The 11,186-nt window shown below is 41.3% G+C and overlaps 1 protein-coding gene across 3 annotated transcripts in view; it reads right to left on the reverse strand.

The window, feature by feature from the left end:
- Nucleotides 1-11,186, reverse strand: part of KLF15 (KLF transcription factor 15) — a 68,536-nt gene that overhangs the window by 11,793 nt on the left and 45,557 nt on the right. The gene's annotated exons all lie outside the window — the stretch shown is intronic.

Below are 11,186 nucleotides of genomic sequence, written 5' to 3' on the forward strand. Positions count from 1 at the left end.
GGTCAACCACCCCCCACCCCACGCCCTACCCCGTTGGATCCGTGATTTATACGTATGCTATATTCTAGCCCTTCCTGAGGAACGGATGGTGGCTCTCCAGTCACTGGCTAGTTTGGACCCCACAGGCAGTCCCCAGTTCTGCAATCCCTCCCACCCCATTTCTTGTTGTAGCATCTACTGTCAGACACGCATGTTATAGATGCCTGTGCCTGTCAGAGCTCACAGGAGCTGCTAGTCTAAGAACCTGAGTCTAGCACTTTCATAGATTGATTTCATTGGCAGGGTCCCTCTCTTTCTTTTTTTTTATTTTATTTTATTTTATTTTATTTTATTTTATTTTATTTATTTATTTATTTATTTATTTATTTTTAATTAATTAGTTTCAGGTGCACAAGACAAAGCAAAACTTAGACGTTTATCATTTATATCCCTCACACTGTGTGAACCCCCCTCCCCCCATCCACTATCCCTCTGTACGTTCCCAAAACCTCTCACCTTCCCCTTATCCCCACCCCCCCGCCCCTCTAGCAACCCTCTGTTTCTGTATTTGTGATCTCAATTAAGGCTCTCAGCAGGCACATTTCTTTACATATTGTTCATGGCTGCTTTCACGCAGTTGGACAGAAACTGCATATGGCCCTCAAAGCCTAAAATACTTGCCATCTTACCCTTTATAGATATGCTTGCTGACCCCTGGTGTCAGGCAGCATCACTCCCATGTGTGACACTAACCCTTAGGGACTCTCATCCTTAGGGAGGCCTACCCAGGCTTCCTCTCAAGGAGGTCTTGGTCTCCCAAGAGGGTGGAAACAAGCTGCAAGGCTTCTTAAGGCCCAGGCTCAGAAATCATACATCAGTCCCACCACAGCCTGATTCAAAGGATGGGGAAAAAGACCCCCTTTGATTGGAGGCATGGCAGCCACATCATTAAGGTCCATGCACAAAGGGTGGAAAGAGCTGCCACCATCATTACAAATATCCCACAAGTGTTTTCTTCTGAACTCCCCAGCACAGCTAAGTCCAGCCCCAGGTACTTGACAAAGCTTCACTGACCACATGGGGAGAATAGAATATCATCCAGAGTGACATTCACTGTGGCATTGTGGTGTCCTTAGGCTCAGAGCTACCACATGCATTCTTTCCATTCAACAGAGACTTCCTGCCTCCTTCCAACTCTGAGCTCCAATTGCCTACTCCTAGCCACCTGAGAGCTGAGGTTTACATTTCCTAAAGTCACCCTCAGGGGCCCAGATCCATTTATTTCATAGCTGGTTGTATCACGGCCCAGCTCAGCAACAAATACTGATTTTCATCTGGGCCAGAGCCAGGGGCAAAGCTCTAGGAAGGGGCCTGGAGATGAGTTGGGTACCCCCTTCTTGACCCCTTCATGGCCTCCCTGTAGCCCACACCCACCATGTCCTCATACCCCACCCACCATGCCTCCCATACCCCCTGAAAGACAGGGCCTGTCTGACCCCAAATCATTTCATGAAAGGGGGTTCTGTGAGATATCCTTTGACATTCTTTTGCCCATACCTCCCTGGGCTGTGTCAATTCTGAATAAAAAGCCATGATTTTATGAGGTGGAGAAGATGTCATCATCTCAGAAAGGGAAACACTCTTATCTGGAAAAAAGGAGTGGCAACATGGGACAGCCCTGAAGATAGGCCATCAACTGATTCCAGATCTCTAGTAAGTGGGAAGGAACACTACATAAGAGAGGAAAATGTTTTTTAAATTCTAGATTAGGGACTCAAGGACCAAAGCCAGCCAGCACCTATTTGTGTGCAGGCTAAGAATGATTTCATATTTTTAAAGGATGTGAAAGGAGGAGGAGGGGTGGAGGAAAGAAGAGAAGGAGGAGAAGAATTGTAGCAGAGACCATATGTAGATGAAGCCCATAAAGCTTTAATATATTCGCTGTCTGGCCCTTTATAGGAAAAGTCAGACTCCAGCAGAATATAAAAAGTGGGAGAAGGGGAGCAAAGTGGGGTGAAGGCAGGAGGCTGCCCATACCATTCCCTTGCCTCAGCACCCTACTTACAGATATGAAGTCACGAATGCCTGGGGTCAAGAAGAGGCTGAGTTTCACCGCAGCAGGACTAGAGGAGCCTCCACAGAAGGCACTGGAAAGACTTGGGAGGCCTAAGACATTCACAAGTTAAGCAAATCAATTCACTTTCACCTGGATGGGGTATGGGGGCGTAGCCACTTCCTAGGGCTGTACCCAAAACTGGGTGGCTTACAACAACAGAAACGTATCCTCTCACAGTTCTTGAAGCAGAAGTTTGAGATTGAGGTGGGAGGGTCCTTCCTGCTTCTTCCAGGCTTCAGGTGTTCTTCAGGGCCATATCACCCCAATGTGTAGCCATCTTCTCTTCTCTGTGTCTCCTCCTCTTCTGTTTTGAAAGGTCACCTGTCATTGGATTTAGGGCCCACCTGAATAATCCAGGCTGATCTCATCTCAAGACCCTTGTTAATTACATCTTCCAGGTAAAGTTACATTCCCAGGTTCTGGGGGTTAGGTCATGGACATATCTTTTGGGGGGGCCATCATCTGACCCATTCCAGGAGTTTTCCCTGGAGGCATGTGTGAAAACAATCACACCCTTCCCACACATCACACAGGTTGCCCTCCACAGTCTACAGTATTTTCATGGTGACTCTGTGGGCAGTGAAGCCATAAGCAAAATGCCCTGAGCATGGGCTCCAGAGCCAGGATCCATGGTTAGAATCTTGAGGCTATCTCTCACTAGCTGTATGACTGTAGTGATTTATTTCCAAAAATGACCCTCAATGAGCCCCACCCTCCAGTAGTTACACTTTGACTCTGGGCTGCCCACTGGTTTTCACAAATAGAAGGATGGAAATGGTACAGCACCAATTCCAACCAAAGCCTGAAGAGGGCCCAGCAGCTGCCATTTTCACCCTTGGGATGCAGCCCACGATGTCAATAAGTCAAAGAGAGACAGCAGGATGTCCACCCACCCAGCCCTGTCAATGCACAGTCAAAGAGGTAATTAAAGGTTTCAAGCTACCAAGTTTTAGAGTCGTTTGTTATGCAATAATAAATGACTGAAATGGTGACACTGGGCAAGTCATTTAACCTCCCTATGCCTCAATTTCCTCATCTATAAAATGGGATAATCATAGTCATCCCTACCTCATAAAACTGTTGTGAAGACTAAGGGAGTTAATAAAGCATGTAGACATCATAGATATTCAACAAGAATTTAACAAGAATCCTCATTTTACTCCTTTCTTCAAGTTAACCCTTGGATGGTGAAGCAGGCACTATTGTGCATGACCCAGAGGCCATCTTCAGACAACCCCTTCCTGCCAGTGGCTCCCTGTGTCTCCCTGCCTGTGGGCATTCAGAGGCCACAGCAGCACATGTGGTCTGGCAGGCAGGGCAGGCAGAAGTGCCACAGGATGGGAGCGACATCACAGAAATAATGGCATGAGGAGTGCTTCCTTAAATCTTCCCTGGAAGTTACAAGAAATTGAACAGCTACAATTCAACAAAGGAGTCCCTGCACATCACACAAGCACATCTGAGAGATCCACGCATCGAATCACCTGAAGGTGGACAAATCTGATGAGCAGGGGAGGTGGGAAGGGGTAAGTGCAGAGATGCAGGCCTTATGACGCACTCCAGAGCTCACTGCAGTCCAGAGCCTACTGCAGGGAGAGGGAAGAATTCAGGCTGCGGGTGCACCCACTGTGGCCCACAGTCCTGCCTGAGGGATCAGAATGTAATAGAGCTGAACCCAGTGCTCGCGGCAGAGACCTCGGGGAAAGACCAAATACAGAAGGGTGAGAACTGTGGTTTAAGCCCTCACTGCCATGCAGAAAACAGAAAACAAAAACATGGAGCCTGGCTGCCTTCCCCCCATCCCCCACCCTCCCAGAGCTCACCCCACCACCACTCCCCCAGCAAGCTCCAGAAGAATCCGTAGCAGTATCAGATTAAAGAACAGAATATCTACAGCCCGGAGAACTGGAGTGATGGTCCCGCAGCCACAGACTCACAGTGCAACTAATTCCAGTAAAAGGGAAGGAACTGTAGGGGCAAGACAGTTGCAGGCTGGTAGTCACCATTGCTCAAAGTCACAAATGTACCAGCCACCTCTCACAGCTCACCCCACCCCCACCTTTCTAGATGGATCCCTGCTAGGGCAACCAGAGACACTGAAACACAGAGGCTCTGTACCAGACTGCAGGAGCAGCATTGGGATTTCAGAAGCTCAGAATTCCATTGCTCTCCACATCCTCCCATGGAGGTGGTGCTCTGAGACCCAGGTATCTGTTTACAGAGGAGAAGCCCACCTTTCAGGAAACCCCCTGTCATGTGAAAAGCCAGAAGAGTGCAAAAGAAAATAAAATTCTACAGCATGAGAGAAAATAAAAGGCTGCAGCAGGAGAGATAATAAACCATTCCAGCAACACTTATTGGAAAGCAAAAGAAAGACCACCTCATATCAACCTGCTGCAGAACCTACTCCTGTAGATGCCCAAGAAGATAAATAATAATTCATTAATTGCCATGAATAACCAAGGTAACAAGGCAGCTCAGAAAAAAAAAATAAAACTTTCCAGAAAATGAACTTGAAGACATGGATATATGTGCCTTAAATGAGAGTGAATTCAAGATTGCAGCTCTGAAAAAACTCAACGAGATGCAAGAAAACAGATAGGCAGTTTAATGAACTCAGAAACACAATCAAAGAACAACATGAAGATCTTGCCAAAGAGATTGAAATTTTTAAAAAGGACCAAATAGAATTTCTGGAGATTAAGAACTCAAGAAAAGAAATGAAGAATGAAACAGTCAGCTTAAGTAGTAGAGGTGACCAGATGGAGGAAAGAATCAGTGACATCGAAGACAGAAATCTGGAAATGACACAGATGGAAGAAAGAGACTTAAGAGTTAAAAGAAATGAAAGAACTCTACAAGAACTTTCTGACTCCATCAGAAAGAGCAATATAGGAATAATGGGCATACGTGAAGGGGAAGAAAGGGAGAAGGGAATAGAGAGTATATTCAAACAAATAGTCGATGAGAACTTCCCAAACTTGTGGAAAGAACTGGACCCTCGAATCCAAGAAGCAAATAGAACACCTAATTACCTCAATGACAACCTCCTTCTCTAAGGCACATTGTATTGAAACTATAAAAAATTAACAACAAAGAAAGAATCCTCAAGGCATCAGGGAAAAGAAGACGGTAACCTACAAAGGAAAGTCCATTAGATTATCATCAGAGTTTTCAGCAGAAACTCTACAAGCCAGGAGAGAGTGGAATCAAATATTCAAACTATTGAAGAGAGAAATTATGAGCCAAGAATAATCTATCCAGCAAAGATATCCTTTAGATATGAAGGAGGAATAAAGACCTTTCCAGACATACAGAAGCTGAGGGAATTTTCTAGCACATGACCTGCATTACAGGAAATACTGAAGGAGACTATTCAACCTGAAACAAAAAATCAAAAGAATACAAAACAATGAACAGTATTATGAACAGACAGACAGATGCAGGAAATGCCAACCCCTATGCAAAATAGGGCACTATACACTTAAACATAACATAAAGGGTAAAGAAGAAAAAAAACTTGAAAAAAAAGGAAAAAAAGAAGAAAAAGATAACTTGCTATGCAACTCAGAAATCAACTCACAGCATAAGTGGGAATAACTTGTGACAACAAAACCATAAAAGAGGAGAAAATAAAGGCCTGAATCTGCAAAGAGGAGTGGAGATAAGAAGCATGCTGAAAAGAAAGGACTACAGTATGTGCGAAATTTTCTTTTACATAAACTTAATGGGAACCACTCAAAAAAAAAATCCGGAGAACGGAGATATAGAACATACAAAAAGAAGAAACAGGGGTAAAAATCATAGACTAACACCACACTAAAATAACAGACAGCAACAAAATGACAAAGAAACAATGGAGATACTGAGCCACCAGAAAACAAAAAATAGAATAATAGGAAATCCTCAGATATCGATAATAACCCTAAATATAAATGGACTGAACTCACCAATAAAAAGGCACAGAGTAGCAGATTGGATCAAAAAACAAAACCCAAACATGTGTTGCCTCAAAGTGATGCATCTCAGCTATAAGGACAAATATAGACTCAAAGTGAAAGGGTGGAAATTGATACTCCAAGCAAATGGTATCCAGAGAAAATCAGCTGCAGCCATACTTAAATCAGATGAAACAGACTTCAGGATAAAAAAGATAACATGACACAAAGATGGACATTTTATAAAGATAAGGGGACAATACATCAAGAAGACATAACACACATCAATATGTATGCTTCCAATCAGGGAGCACCAAAATATACAAAGCGACTACTAACAGAACTAAAGGGAGAAATTGACCAAAACACAATTATACTAGGGGACCTAAATCATCATTGACAGCTATGGGTAGATCATCCAAACAGAAAAATAAGTAAGGAAATGTCAGTCCTAAATGACACATTAGACTAAATGGATATAGTTGATATTTATAGAGCACTTCATCCTAGAACATCAAACTATACATTCTTTTCTACTGTGCATGGAATATTCTCAAGGATAGACCACATATTGGGACATAAAACTAGCCTCAGCAAGTTTAAGAAGACTGAAATCATGCCAAGTATATTCTCTGATCACAAGGCTTTGAAATAGGATATCAACTGCGAAAAGAAAGCAGGAAAAACCACAAATATGTGGAGATTAAACAACATGCTATTAAAGAACGGCTGGGTCAAAGAAGAAACAAAGGGAGAGCTCAAAAGATACACAGAAACAAATGAGAGTAAAATACATCTTATCAAAATTATTGGGATGCAGTGAAAGCAGTAATAAGAGGGAAATGACCAAGTTAAATTGTCACTTTTTTTTGCAGATGACGTGATTCTTTATACAGAAAACCCTGAAGACTCCACCAAAAAGTTATTAGATACAATAAACAAATACAGTAAATTTGCTGGCTGCAAAATCAATGTACAAAATCCATTGCATTCCTATATACTAACAATGAAATTTCAGAAAAAGAAATTTAAAAAAAAAACACAATTCTTTTTGCAATTGCAACAAAAAGAATAAAATACCTAGGACTAAACAAAGGATGCAAAAAGCCTATACACTGAAAACTGTAAGACATTTTAAAAAGAAATTGAGGAAGACACAAAGGAATGGAAAAACATTCTGTGTCATTCTGTGTTCATGGATTGGAAGAATCAACATTGTTAAAATGGCCATATTACCTAAGCAATATACAGACTTAATGCAATCCCCATGGCATTTTTTAAAAGAAATAGAACAAAAAAATCATCAGATTTGTATGGAATCAAAAAATACTTCAAATAGCCAAAGAAATCCTAAGAGAAATGAGTAAGGCTGGAGGTGTCACACCCCCGACTTCAGCTTGTACAATAATCTTCAGAGTGACAATAATCAAAACAGCATGGTATTTGCAGGAAAACAGACATACAGATCAATGGAATAGAATTGAAAACCCAGAAATAAATCCACATAAATATGGACAGATAATTTTTGACAAAGAAGCAAAAAACATGCAATGGAGAAAAGACAGCCTCTTCAATAAATGGTGCTGTGAGAATTGGATAGCCACGTACAAAAGAATGAAACTGGACTGCTATCTGTCACCATGTACCAAAATTAACTCAAAATGGATCAAACACCTAAACATAAGACCTGAAACAATAAACTGCACAGAAGAAAGCATAGGTACTAAACTTATGGATCTTGAGTTCAAAGAGGATTTTATGAATTTGATTCCAAAGGCAAGGGAAGTAAAAGCTAAAATAAATGAATGGAAGTATAGCAAACTAAAAAGCTTCTGATCAGCAAAAGAAACCATCGACAAAACAAAGAGGCAACCAGCCGAATGGGACAACGCCTCTGATAAGGGGCTAATATGCAAAATATGTAAGGAACTCATACAACTCAACAACAAAAAGACAAAAAATCCAATTAAAAAATGGGCAGAGGACATGAACAGACACTTCTCCCAAGAAGCCATACAAATGACCAACAGATATATGAAAAAATGCTCAACTTTACTAGTTATCAGGGAAAGAAAATCAAAACCGCTATGAGATATCACCTCACACCAGTTAGAATGGCTATCGTCAACAAGACAAATAACGTGTTGGAGAAGCTGTGGAGAAAATGGAATTCTCATACACTGTTGGTGGGAATGTAGATTGGTGCAGCGCCTATGGAAGGCAGTGTGGAGGTTCCTCAAAAAATTACGAATAGAATTACCATGTGACCCAGCAATCCCTCTCCTGGGGATCTACCCCAAAAATCTGAAAACATTTATCCGTAAAGGTATATGCACTATGATGTTCATGACAGCATTATTTACAGTGCACAAAATTTGCTGTCCTTCGAAAGATGATTAGATAAAGAAGATGTGGTATATATACACAAAGGAATACTACTCGGCCATAAGAAGAGATGAAATACTGCCATTTGCAACAACATGGATGGATCTTGAGATTATTATGCTAAGTGAAATAAGTGAGACAGAAAAGGTAGAGAACCATATGACTTCACTCATATGTGGGATATAAAACTAAAAGCAACAAAGTAACAAAACAAACAAGTAAAGAAACAAAAACTCATAGACACAGACAACAGTTTAGTGGTTTACAGAGCGTAAGGGGGTAGGGGGATGGTACAAGAGGGTAAACGGGGTAAAATATATGGTGATGAAAGGAGAACTGAGTCTGGGTGATGAACACATAATGCAACATGTAGATGATGTATTATAGAATTGTACACTTGAAACCTATGTATTTTTTTTCTTTTGACACATAGCCTATGTTATTTCTCTTTATATTTGTATTAGATGGAATATTTTGACACATTTGCTTTATGAGCATATGAATTTAATAATGAAATACACAATCTGATTTTATAATTGTAAATCCAACATATAACTCCTTCAAATGTGTGTACTTTTGTTGACCATTGTCACCCCCAATAAATTTTTATTTAAAAAAAATAAGTGCCACAGGATGAACGCCTACTAAGTGACCCTCACCAAGTGAGGAGAGCTAGTGTCTTCAGCCCTCTGTGAATGAGACCAACGCATGTCCATGCCCTCTTCCCAAGATCCCCCTGCTGGATGGAGCCCTGGTTGCCCACGTGTTAGGCCACCCTATCTTTTCCCACTCCCCTACCATTGTTTTCTGGTACCAGCTCCCAAATAAATGTCTTGTACTCAAACCCTCGTCTTGGGGCCAGGTTTTGGGGGAAAGCCAGGCTAAAGCATTTGTGAAGAGCATTCCAAATAGGTGAAACAGAACAAAATCACAAATGTGGGAAAGGCCCTGTACACATGGGCTTGAAAAGAGAGGAGCAGACTAGCTGGCCAAGCCCAGATTGTGTGTTGTAGAGTGGTGAGAGCATCATTGGAAGTATCCCCATCATGCAAAGCCTAAGAGCTGAGGCTTTATTTTGGGGGTAGAGGGTGGGATGGAGGTGGGAGGGACAGTCACAGCAAGGGAAGGACACACTCAGCTCCCTTTCCTACCACTACCACTTGTGCACAGTCTTCATCTGCACCCATCCTCCTCCTCCACTGTCTGAAAGACAGGTCCCTCCTATTTGAGAAGAAATCCTCTCAGTATTCCTAATTCTGCTTTCTTGGAAATATTGTTCCATCACTTAGTCTCTTTCTTCTACGTCTCTAGTTCCTCCCTTTGGATTTCTCTTCCTGCTGTCACCCAAATGTATAGGAGATTCTCTGGGCTGGGGAGATTCTGAGAGAGAAAATACATACTAATTTAGATTGTATGGGATAACCCCTGCCTTTATTCCTTTTCACGTGTCTTGGATGTGTTCTTCCCACTCTTGACACCAGTTCTTACAGCATGATTTCCACCCTCATTTATGGTGATCCTAGTGTTGAAAGACATGTTTATCATACAAGATTAGTTGCATTTAAATGCAAATGGGTACAGAATTGTACACCTGAAATCTATGTAATTTTACTAACAATTGTCACCCCAATAAATTAAAAAAAGAAAAAAATGCAAATGGGATCTGACTCAGTGTGAAGGGAATTGTGTCTATGATGGGCATACAGAGAGACCGGATTTCAGTGTCTAATGTGGCCAGTACACATGGTGCACTCTGCTTTATGGATAATTAAAGAACTCTTTCAAAAGCAATTTTGGCTAATTGGGACTTCACCTTCTGAAGTGGTTTTTTGAATGTAACTCCCTTTTAAGGCATGACTTAACTTATTTTTTGTTGTTGTTGTTTTATGGTCTTTTAATTAATAAACTTTATTTTTAGAGCAACTTTAGCTTCACAGCAAAATTGAGCAGAAAGTACAGCCATTTCCACTAAATGTCCTGCCCCCACACACATACAACCTCTCCTGTTATCAACATCCCCCACCAAAGTGCTGCATTTGTTACAATTGATGAACCTATACCAACACGTCAGCATCATCCAAAGGCCATAGTTTACATTAGGGTTCACTCTTTGTGTGGTACATTCTTTGGGTTTTGAAAAATGTATAAGGACATTTATCCACCATTGTATTATTGTACAGACTAGTTTCACTGCCCTAAAAAGTCCTCTGTGCTCTACCTATTCATCCCTCCTCCTCCCAACCCCTGGTAACCACTGGTCTGTTCATTGTCTCCATAGTTTTGCTTTTTCCAGAATGCCATATAGTTGAAATCATACAGTTTGTAGCCTTTTCAGGTTTCTTTCACTTAGTAATATGCATTTAACTTTCTTCTATGTCTTTTCATGACTTAATAGTTCATTTCTTTTTAGCGCAAACTACTATTCCATTGCCTGGATTTACCAGTTTGTTTAACCATTCATTTACTGAAGGACATCTTGATTGCTTCCAAGTTTTGGGAATTATGAATAAGACTGCTATCAACATCCATGTGTGGGTTTTTGAGTGGACATAAGTTTTCAATCATTGGGGAAATACCAAAGAGTGCTATTGTTGGATCGCACGGTAACAATATGTTTAGTTTTGTAAGAAACTGTCTTCCAAAGTAGCTGTAACATTTTGCATTCCCACCAGCAGTGGATGAAAGTTCCTATTGCTCCATATCCTTTCCAGCATTTGCTGTTGTCAGTGTTCTGGATTTAGGGCATTCTAATTTGTGGGTTGTGGTAT

Source organism: Rhinolophus sinicus, linkage group LG09 (genome assembly GCF_036562045.2).
Source record: "Rhinolophus sinicus isolate RSC01 linkage group LG09, ASM3656204v1, whole genome shotgun sequence".
NCBI lineage: Eukaryota > Metazoa > Chordata > Mammalia > Chiroptera > Rhinolophidae > Rhinolophus > Rhinolophus sinicus.